Source organism: Cervus elaphus, chromosome 7, assembly GCF_910594005.1.
Source record: "Cervus elaphus chromosome 7, mCerEla1.1, whole genome shotgun sequence".
In the NCBI taxonomy this organism is placed as follows: Eukaryota; Metazoa; Chordata; class Mammalia; order Artiodactyla; family Cervidae; genus Cervus; species Cervus elaphus.
The window spans coordinates 12,284,959-12,296,139 of record NC_057821.1 but is presented as its reverse complement, the minus strand read 5'-3'; the positions used below and the strand labels follow the sequence as shown (position 1 = coordinate 12,296,139).

General features: G+C 47.9%; 2 long non-coding RNA genes across 2 annotated transcripts; both read left to right on the top strand.

The window, feature by feature from the left end:
* The first annotated feature begins 266 nt into the window (after positions 1 to 266).
* On the top strand, positions 267 to 1,345 carry LOC122696850. The gene is made up of 3 exons (XR_006341863.1): positions 267 to 380; positions 535 to 647; positions 1,286 to 1,345. It is a non-coding gene; the product is annotated as an uncharacterized LOC122696850 (long non-coding RNA).
* Positions 1,346 to 5,723: 4,378 nt separating this feature from the next.
* Positions 5,724 to 9,033, top strand: LOC122697734. The gene is made up of 3 exons (XR_006342161.1): positions 5,724 to 5,889; positions 7,315 to 7,381; positions 8,981 to 9,033. It is a non-coding gene; the product is annotated as an uncharacterized LOC122697734 (long non-coding RNA).
* Positions 9,034 to 11,181: the final 2,148 nt, after the last annotated feature.

Below are 11,181 nucleotides of genomic sequence, written 5' to 3'. Positions count from 1 at the left end.
GAGCCTCCCGGCCATTAGTAATCTGCTTTGTGAATGGAGTTAAAGGGGGAGGGGGATGCACATACTTGGAATTCCTTTATCTGGGTGGGCTCCTTCTCCACAGACTTTCAGGATGTGGGAAATGGAAGATGAAAGAAGCTGAGTTTTCAGCCTATCAGGTTACGGCGTGTAAAATGGAGAGGGAAAGCGGGGGAGGGGGGGAGAGGGGGACCTGAGAAGGCCGCTCGGGAGAGGGACCAGGGAAACCCAGTTTGGGAACTGGCCGGGGAGAGTGAGAAAGAAAGAGTGCTGGGCGTGCAGATCATATTTCACATCACATCAGAGCTGTGGAATTTCCTCTCTTCTAGGGGGAGGCCTGTGAAGAGAGAAGTTGGTTTAAGGTTAGTCGGTGATGAATAATAGCCGAGAGGCAACGGGTTGAGGGTGTTACTAAGTGACTGGTGTTTACAAGCAGAGATTTTTGTGGTGGGGAAAGGGAGGTGGGAGCCGGGGCCATCTTCAGTCTGAGCAGTTAACCAGATTCTGTGACCCCAGGATGGAGTCCATGTATGGATTTTATTTGTGTCTGACCCCTGTGGTATGCAGAGCCTTGAGCTGCGGGCTGCGAAGGGGAGCGAAAGGAATGGGATGGTAATTAGAAAAAGCAGGTGAGGGAATCAGGCGACCTGCGGGCACCTTCTGAGTTCTCTGTTGGGGAGTCCCCGGGGCGGTCCCGCCAGGACTGTTTCTGTTTGTATCAAGCCACGTGTTCCACACCACTCAGCTGTCGTGGCTGCACTCTCCGAGGACCCTACCTCCCAAGAGAGGAGTCTATTTTTAAAAATTCCACCCAGGCGCTGTCCTTTCTTGTCTGTTATGAGAGAGCACCCACCTCAGAACCTCCACCCTGAGTATGAAAGTTATTCAAGTGAGGGTAAGTGGTTCCTCAGGCCAGAGACACCCTTCATTTTTTTAGGGAAGAGTAAAAATAGTAGATGACCAACGGGTCAAGTCTGAACCGAAAACAAAATCCTGATGTGGTAGAGATGGGCATAAAGTGTAGGGGGTGGAAACACAGAAAGAAAGTGCGTTCAGAGAAAGGAATGCTTCTTAAAACCCCGATACCATTAACAGGCAATGTGTTGTTCTAACAGGATGATGGGTAGAAAGTTATTAGATGGCATATAAATCACCGCATACACAGATGACAGAAATATTGCTTGTTTTGGAAAAATTAGAATACGATAAAATGTGCTTGTCACAAACCATACCAAGCTTCATTTAATCTTTTTTTCTCTTGTTTCAGAAAGCTGTTTGGGATTTTTCAGTCTATCGGGGTCATCATTTTCAAACATCTGTTAGCGCCAATACTGTAGTCTCCTGTGAGGCTCAGTTAATAAAGAGTTCTGGTTGATAGATGGCTGGAGTGGACTTTTGCACTCTTCTTTGAATGCGGCTTTGGGTTGGGAGAGGGAGAAGGGAGAAGCCACTGACTCCAGTATTCTGGCCTGGAGAATTCCATTGACTGTATGTAGCCCATGGGGTCGCAAAGAGTTGGACACGACTGAGTTCACTTCACTTCAACTATAACTACACTGAATGCACCTTAAAAATATCATTTTACAAACCATACACTCACATTTTCCCTCTCCTTTCCAAACACCCTGCCCTCAGCTACTTTATAAAAAAAGAAATATAAACTATTTCTTTTTCTTTGCATTATCTGCTCTCAGCTATCTCTCCAACATGAGCTGCAGCCGTGACTGAGCTTCCCTAATCCATGCTGTTCCTTTCTGATGTCCACAGTCATTTTTTAAGTCTAACTTTTTTTTTATTTTTGCAAGGTGTATTAAATCGGGGATGGGTGCTATTACTTGAACTGGTCCTTCTGGATTTCTTAGTGGTTTCCTAAGAACAGGTAAGGGTAGTCACTCAAGAGATATTTCCTTTGTGCCCAAGTGCAATAGCCAGCAGCGTGTTTTTCTATTGTTAGTTGAAATGAGAATTAATTTTCCGAAAGTCCTATAGTCAGCTTAGTCCATCGTAACCTGCTGTTGACCTTAGTGGTGGAGGATCTAAGGGCTTGAATGTTAAAATTAGAACTGACTTTGAGTACTGGCCTTATTTACCATCTGGGCACCTTATTTTTATTTAATGAACACTTCTGCAGCATTTACTATGTGCCAAGCACTGTTGTAAGCGTTTTATAAACATTTGCTCGGCTAATCCTCATAGTAGTGTTATTATTATATAACGCTATTATAAAGTGTTATTATTATCCTTACTTTACAAATGAGGAATCTGACGCACAGAGACGTGAAGCCGTCTGCCACTTAATGAGCAGGAGTTGACGCTTGCCTCTGGAGCACATCCCCTATTAGGTGGGAGCTTTTTTTTTTTACAACCATCAGCTTGCAACCTAGGACAAGTCCTTCGGCAGTGCTGGTGGCATGTGAAGGGTGTGAGACCCAGCAGCAGGGAAGACAGGGCCTTCCACACGTGAAAAGTCAAAGAGCAAAGCCAGAAGGAAGGGAGGGTTCAAGGGCTGCCCCACCCCTCCCATCCCCGCGTAGCACAACGCAGCAGGTCTCCAGTATCTTCTTATAATTCACTTGGCAGTTTCAGTGCCCTGCCGTTTCCGTTTCCTTGAACTGCATCTAGACATGACTCTGGTCCCCACCAGCTTCTGACCTCATTAGTCATTCTGTTTACAGCGTGGCCTCACCCTTCAGGCTGCTCTGATTTCCCAGATAGGAATTTGGCTGCCCTCATTGACTATGATTCAGATTTTCGCCCCAGCCACATTGCACCAGCCCTCCTGTGTACACAGCCCCTCTGGTTAGACTGGTACCCTGACATCACCCTTCTCTGTCCCTCCCTGAAACCCCTGTCATGGGTAAGGCAGGGCTCTGGGACTCTCTCCACTCCAGAGAGCGGAGGCAGGGTTAGGAAGCCCTGGAATGAAATTTGGGGGGAAATCACCGGAGGGTTTGGAGCTGAGGGGGGTTAAGGTGACGAGGAGGGCTTCTGAGGAAGGTGAGGAGGCCGTGCAGAATAGAAGGAAAGGCTGGAGGCAGGGGCGTCCGTGAACAGATAGGGTGATAGACAAGGAAGGCCTAAGGTGACGTGCCCGCTGGATACGGGAGACACATGACCTCACAGCACTTGGTCATTGCCTGGATGTGAAGGGCAGGAGGGTGGGGAGGCTCATGCACTGTGATTCTTCCAGGTTTCTCATCAGAAGCTTCTGCAAAGCTGATGCCTCAACCCACAGTAATGAGGTAGTTGTGAAGCAGAAGAACCTAGAATAGTGTCAGGTAATTTTTCTTTTTTGTGTGTGTGGGGGGGGTGGGTTGTGCTGCATAGCACGCAGGATCTCATTTCCCGGACCAGGATCGAACCGTGCCCCCTGTGGTGGAAGTATACCTAACCACTGGTCTAACCACTGGTCCTAACCACTGGTCTGCCAGGGAACTCCCAGTGCCTGGTAATCGATTATAGATCCAAGAAGTGTTTACACGGACTTCCCTGGAGGTCCAGTGGTTACGAATCCACCTGTGCAGGGGACATGAGTTCCACCCCTAATCCAGAAAGATCCCACATACTGCCGAGCAACTAAGCCCCCGAGCCACAGCTACGGAAGTTCGTGTGCCCTAGAGCCCAGGGTCTGCAACAAGAGAGTAGTCCCTGCTTGCTACAACTAGAGAAAGTTCGCAGGCAGCAAAGAACCCCCCAGCAAGCACAGTCAAAAAAAAAATAATTTTTTTTTTTTAAAAAAGGAATAAAGCTTTGTTACACAATAAAGGGAAAAAAAATGTTGACAGGATATATTTATGTTGGCTCTCCTCAGATATTGTCATTTAAATATTAATGTCCCATGGAGAGAGAAAACCAACAGCCTTGAACACATTTGTCTTAAGGGAAAGAGGAAAAACTGGTGGGAAGAGGCTGAGGAGGGGTAAAAGCGGGGAAGGAGGCGTTTCCTGTTTGAGTGCACCTGTTTGGGACATTGAGAGAGGAGCCCAGAAGCAAAGCCCATGTTTGCCTTTATTATTACAGTTCTTCTAGAACTTCCCTGTGTCAGGAGAGGTGAGGATTCAGGCTGCCAAGGCAGAGGGAGAGGCAGGGTCAACAGCCGACGGGTCTAGGGGACAGCCTTCAGTCAATCATTGATGCAGGAGTCTGGGGGGCATTGAGGATGCCCCAGAAGGAGACCCACGAGAGCACCGGCTGGGATCTGGGGGGTGGGGACAGTGAGCCTCGCTGAGCAGGCCATGGCCGGGGTTACCATTGTCTTTCCAGATCTGTTCCTTACAGTTGAGGTAGACTGTGGCCCCTCCCAACTCTAGAGAAATCCACTGCTATCCTATTACTCCGTTATTTCAGCCTCCTCCTCCTGTCACTTCATTTTCCGTCGGCTGTCTCCTTGCCATCACCCAGTTAATCCCTCTCTCTAACCCATGGTAACTTCTCCTTTTCGTCTCTCTCTTCTCCCTAGAAACTTTGGCCGGAATTATCATTATTATTATTTTTGAAACTTTGGCTGGAATTAAAAATGGTCTTCCAAAGAGGGAAAAACTCATTTTTATAAAAATGTTTTGTCCATGTTTTGATCACATACATGTTTTTCATATGTCTTGTCTTTTAACCCTGGAGTATGAGTTGTTGGGAAGCAAGGACTGTGTCAGGCTCCGAGAAGGTGTTGTATTAATGAACAGGCTGAACCTTCCCTATAGATCACAGTTTGATTGATGGAGACAATAGTCCCAGCAGTCACCGTTTATTTGTCCCATGCTAGGTGCTGTGTTAATTGGTTTCTATTCGTTCTCACTGAATCCTCACAGCGACCCTGTCAATCACACATCAGCCTATCCCCATTGGACAAATGAGGAAATTAAGTAATGTGTCCAGTTAAAGCTGTGAGTGTTGGTTCCAAGCTGACATTTATTGAGCACTCACTACACTCCAGGGTCTGTAACCATGCTTCATACTGAATCCTCAAATACCACGAGGTAATTATTCTTACCATCCTCATCTTCCAGGTCAGGAAGCTGGCTCCAGGAGGTTAAATAACTTGCAAATATCACACTGCCAAGAAGCAGTGGAACCAAGGTTGTCACCGTGGGACTTTGAGTCTTTGCTCTTTGACCACTGAATTTAGTTGCTGAAATACCGAAAGAACCTCTGTGCAATTTGGTTTTACCCCTTCAGTGATCCCGGGGAAAGACCCTCGGGACAGCATTGTATTGAGGTTACCAGGTAAACTGTCTACAGAGAAACCTTGTGGCAGGAGAGGGCTGGGAGGACGAAGTGGTTAACGTCTGAGAAGTGCAGAAGCAGCGAGTGGGGTTAGCACTGCCTCTGTGCGTGCCCTGGAAATGCAAACAGCCCTCGGCTTGGCTTCCCCGGGGCTGGCCCCGGGTGGCTGGCGGGAAGCCTGCTGGAAGGGAAGCCCCATCCGAGGGAGCAGCCGAGGGACCCTGGAGCCGTGGCTTCCCCCTCTCTGACCTTTAGCTTGCGTTGATGAATTGGCAGCAACTGTGTGACATCAGGGAGACATTTTCTTCTCCGTGAGCTCAGAGCTTCCATTTAAAAATTCCTCGGTCACAAGACGGAGGTTGCAGAAGCCCAGGCACACTTGTGGGGGCGGCAGGTGATTGTGCACTTGCTCCAAATCTTCCACAAGTCTGCGTAATCCCAGGGATTCCGGGCAGCCTTGGGGACGGCCATGTAAGGTGCGATCGCTGGCCTGGTTTATCCTGTCGTGCTGCCAGCTCCAGGGGCCCTGCAGGGACTGGCCACACCAGGCAGCCGGCTGGGAGCTCCCGGCCTCCTCAGGCAGTTTCTTCTGTGTGCCCGATCTCTTCTTGTCCTTACCCCTGCCGAAAACTAGCACTGGGTTAAAATTAAGTGAGTTCAAGTGTTATCCAAACATGTTTTTTGCTTGACTCTTGTGTATGAGATGGGGTATGTATGTGTGGATGTGTTCCATGGGGCAGGGGTGGGGGCCATGAGTAATCTGATGTCTAAAATTTCAGAGTGATAGAGGGGAACCATTATTTTAATACAGCAAAGATCGGAGTTGAAGGGAACTTAGAAATCTAAATGCTGCAAAGCCCCATTTTACAGAAGGGCAAACTAAGCTCAGAGAGAGAGAGTGACTTGCCTGTGGCTTCACATCTCACTAGTGGCGGGGGCAGGGCTAAGAACCGTGTCCTTGGGCAAATTCGTCTTTCTCCGAGCCTCAGTTCCCTCACTGATGAAACTACACAGCGGGATTTGATGATGTTCAAGATTTCCTCCAGATCTTAAAACGTAAAACCATAATTGGGTGACTCTCCCAGGCTCCCTGGGGGATCCTAGCGGAGCAGGGTCCTAAACAAGGCAGGATGCATGCTAGGAAGGTGGGGATGGTTAAATGACTTTGGGCCAGGTGATTTCATCACCTCTAATACCACCTCTCCCTTCAGTCCCTCCCCTTGCCCTTGTCTTTGGAGACCAGCATTCGTCCTCCAGGAGCCACCCTCTGTGCTCAACCCACAGACATACATATTCTCTGATTTCTGCTAATTTATTGGACCAGTGTTACTCTAGCTTACGTGTCTGTAGCTTTTCTACTGCCTTCCATTGAGGCATCACTCACTGCGCAAAGGACTCCATGCTTCATGTTATCACATTTAATCCCCTTTCCTCAATCCTCTGACTTAGGTTATCTCATTATGTTGATGATAAAATCAAGGCTCATAGATTTCGCTACTTGCATATTCCAATAACTAGTAAGTGGTGAATCTCTAAAGTGACTCAAGTCGGACTAGAGACTTAGGCTTCACTTCTTATATTACCCCTCCCGTGTGGCCCACTCCGCACCCCCTGACATTGCCTCTCTGGCTGCCCTGAAGCTCTGACTGTGGCCTCTGAGTTCTCCTGGATATGACAGGTGCTAACAAGACTAAGATCATTGGTGGGACTTCCCTGGTGGTTCAGTGGCTAAGACTCTGCGCTCTCAATGCAGGGGGCCAGGGTTTGACTCCTGGTCAGGGAAATATATCCCACATGCCACAGCTAAAGATCCTGCTTGCCGAAACTTAAGACCCAGCACAGTAAAGTTAATTAATTAAAAAGATTAAGGTTATTGGCTTTATTCTTGTAAAGACATAATCTTTGTCCTATATCAAAACCACAGACTGTTTGTACCCTTGAATTTGCCCCATTGTCTCACAATGAATAGTTGGGATTGGGACTCAGTGTAGAGAGAAGAGTGAGGATCTTTAATATCTTTTTATTGGACAAAAATCCGAGCAAACAATTATCATTTTGTTCCTCTGATCTTTCTAGGAGCTAAAGAGAATGCAAGCCCACCAAGTCGTTATCATTGATAAACTACGTCACACGAATTGATTGTGTAAGTTTCCTAGAGTAGCAGTTGGGGCACTCATCTATTACTGAATTCTGCAGTTTGGGTATTAAAACTATCTTCTGACCTCGATGAGTCATGTTCCTATGGCATCTCCAGCTGACCAGCAGGTCACATGAGGTGGTGTGGACTCAGCAGCTGAAAATGCAATAATACCCTGTTAGGCTCCAGGGATCCTCCAGGAGTGGTGATTCTTCTCCAGCAAGTGTTGGCAAGAGTCTGAGACTTGAGAAGCTCAGTGGGTAGGTTTTGGTGTGAATTATGCTGGTACCCTCAGGGATAAGCCATTCCTTTGTACATTCTTTGTTCATTCCTTCCCTAAACACCTACTAAGCACCCTTATGGGCAGGTTAGATCTGGGACTGCATTGGCCACTGAGAATTCCAAAACTGATCATCAAGAAGTTAACATTCATTCTAACTGGAGGCCACCATGTACATAAGCAGTATTATACAATGTGAGAAATGCCATCAGAGCACTGTGGTCTCTTAATGGAGGAATAGTTTTGCTGGGCTGGGTGGGTGGGAGTGGGGGTGGGGCTGCTCAGGGAAGCTGTCCTCTGAGCCAAATCCTTAGATATGAGGAGAGGACAGTACCTTCCAGACCCAGAGAGGAGCTGGAGCAAAGTGCAAAGGCTGGTGTGAGTACACCTGAATGAGGGGGTTGGAGCAGGTTCCACAGAGAGCCACGTAGACTTTTTATGCAAAGAACGGCTTTTGCAGGTGTCAGCCTATCTCATCACCATCAGCAAAGCTAACCTGTATAGAACTGACTGTGTGCCAGGCAGTCTGCTTACTGCCTTCCTCATTTGTTTTCTTTTTTTTAAAATTATTTTTAAACTGGAGGCTAATTCTTCTTTTTTAATACAAGAACCTTAAGAGGTAGGTATTATTCACACCATTTTTACAGGTGAGGAAACAGGTTTAGAGTTCTCTCTACAAGGGAACTAACCCAGGTTAGGAAGCATCTGTGATGTTAAACACTGCACTCCATTCCCACCTTTTTTTTTTTTTTTTTTGAGGGGGGCACTTTTTTCTTATCCCTGGTGGCTCAATCAGTAAAGAAACTGCCGGCAATGCAGGAGACCCTGATTCAATCCCTGGCTATAGTCCATGGGTCGCAAAGAGTCAGACACGACTGAGCAACTAACACTTTTTTCCTAAGTGTACATGCACATCCAGGCCACCACTTGTGCAAGGGGGCACTCTTGGTGTGTGCCCAATGCACAGAAGGCCAAACAAGCCAAGACGGAGTTTGGAGCAGAGAAAGTTTATTGCAGGGAGTATGGCCCAAGCCCTACAAAGCTCTTAGTTCCCTGAAGGATTTTGGCAAAGCATTTTTAAAAGTCAGGTGAGGGGGGAGTGGGTCGAAGGGTATGTGATCAGCTTGAGCACAGTTCTCTGATTGGCTGATGATGAAGTAACAGGGTGGTATCACAGGGGTTAACATTATCAGTCCTTAGGCTCCAGGAGGCCTGGGGCCATGTATATATTCCTGGTTATCAAGAACTTAACATCTTCCATTTGGTGGGGGGTTTTCACATCTGTAAAACAACTTAGGGAATGTGCATCAACTACTGTTATCTAGGTACTTCAGAGAGGAGATTGAAGGCAGGAGGAGAAGGGGATGGCAGAAGATGAGATGGTTGGACGGCATCACCAACTCAATGGACATGAGTGTGAGCAAGCTTCGGGAGTTGGTGATGGACAGGGAAGCCTGACTTGCTGCAGTCCATGGGGTCGCAAAGAGTGGGACAGGACAGAGTGACCGAACTGAAAGCAGAGGAGGGGGGAAGGCCTGTCCTGGGAAGGCCTGTTCAGTCCTCCTCTGTTACACTGGGAGGTCACCCATTTGGCCTTGACCTATCTCCACAGTGTTCCAGCAAGTCATTTCTGCGTAAACCAAATCAAGCCTGAAGTTCCATTTGTTACTTTTTTCCATGAGAAACTGAAACTCAAAGAAGAACCAAAACATACCCATAAGAGTGTATTGTGCCCTTGCTACTGCTCTAGGCATATGCCTTGAGACCATGTTAGCAAAGCTGTGGTTATTATGGGAAAGTGGTCTTTTAAATGTGTATGTGGTGGGGGGGCTACAGATGGATGTGAAGTAGGTTCAGATTTTGGAGAGCTTTAAATGCCATTTAGGTAGTTGGAATTTCATATTGCAGTGATGTGAAGAAAAAGGGGAGGGAGAGGGTGCCTGCTGTGCCCAGGCACTGAGCTAGCAACCACCCCTTCACAGCCCAACTTGGTCAGTAGTGAAAGTTTTTGAGTGGAGCTTGGATACACTTAGTTGAAGAAGATAAACCTGTATTGGATGCCTGATAAATTGGAAGGGAAACGGTTTAGCAGTGGAGATTCCATTGGAGAAGGGATAGTAAAATCTGGGGGTGATGGATGGGAAATTAGCTCCTGAATTATGATGGTGATTATGAACCGAAAAGGGACATTAATTTATAAGGATGCTAACACATGAGAAACAACTATAAATAAATTCTGACTCTGAAACATTTTTAAAATAAAATCAATTTTCCAAATTTGATGCTTAGATATTTGTTGTTTTCTTTCTTTCTTTTTAAAAAATTTTACCGTGGACCCCATTTGCATGGCTACAATACACACTCTTGCAAATCTTTTCTTTGAGTGCACTTGTTGCCTGCACCTGAAAGAAACTCACATACAAGCTTGCATCTGAGTCTAAACTTAGCCCCCTACCGACTTGGAGAAGAATCTAAACTTGGCAAAATGCCTCCATCTCTCTTCCAGCAGCAGTCTTAAAAAGTAGTTCTCTTCCTCCACCCCCCACCCCCCAACTAATGAACTATATCTAATAGCCTCTCTTTAGAGAGTCCTTTGAGAAAGAGATGGCGTTTGTTTTTGACCTCATTATCCATTTCAGCCTGTCCTTGATGAAAATAATCGCCCCTTAGGCAGGTACATTCCTCACATGCCGCTCTCGGCTGGCGGCTGAGACGTTGTTAACCCCGGCGACCATGGGAAAATGCTGCTGTCGGCCTCGCAGAGTCTAAAGGGAGTTGGCACAAGATAACAAGGGGTGAAGAGGTCAGAGTGGAAGCCCCTTTCATCTTTTCAGGCTGTTTCCAACCCAGACAAAGGATGCCGTCCAGGGGTGCAAGGCCCACGCGGCTTTATTTTACGTCCTGGCTCTGGAAGGGGGTTGGGAGGGCTTTGCATGGTATCTGGATATTGTTTTGGAGGCGAATGCCTGGGTCCCGGGAAGTCCTCGACTCCTGGGGGAATGCTAAGTGGAAGGAAGGGCAGGCAGCCCCCGCGTCGGCGGAAGAGACCACCCAGCTCCTCAAAGCAAGAGTGTGAAGGGTTTGAATGGAATGAGCTGTCCTGCAGGATTTATCATTCAGAGACAGTGAGATTAAGGGTGTGAGGCTGCTTAGCGGCTTCGCATCGCGGTGGCTCCTGGATTTGCAGCAGGAGAGGAAAGGGCGGGGGCGGGGGGGGGGGCGGTGGGAGGTGGTTGGGGGTGAGGATAGGGAGGTGGGAGGTGGGGGGGGGTGGGGATAGGGGAGTGGGAGGTGGGAGGTATGAGGATAGGGAGGTGGGAGGTGGGGGGGGTGAAGATAGAGGGATTGGGATAGCGGGGTGGGAGGTGGTGGGGGTGAGAATAGTGGGGTGGGAGGTGGGGAGTGAGGATAGGGGGGTGGGAGGTAGGGGGTGAGGATAGGGAGGTGGGAGGTGGGGGGGTGAGGATAGGGGGATTGGGATAGCGGGGTGGGAGGTGGTGGAGTGAGGATAGGGGGGTGGGAGGGG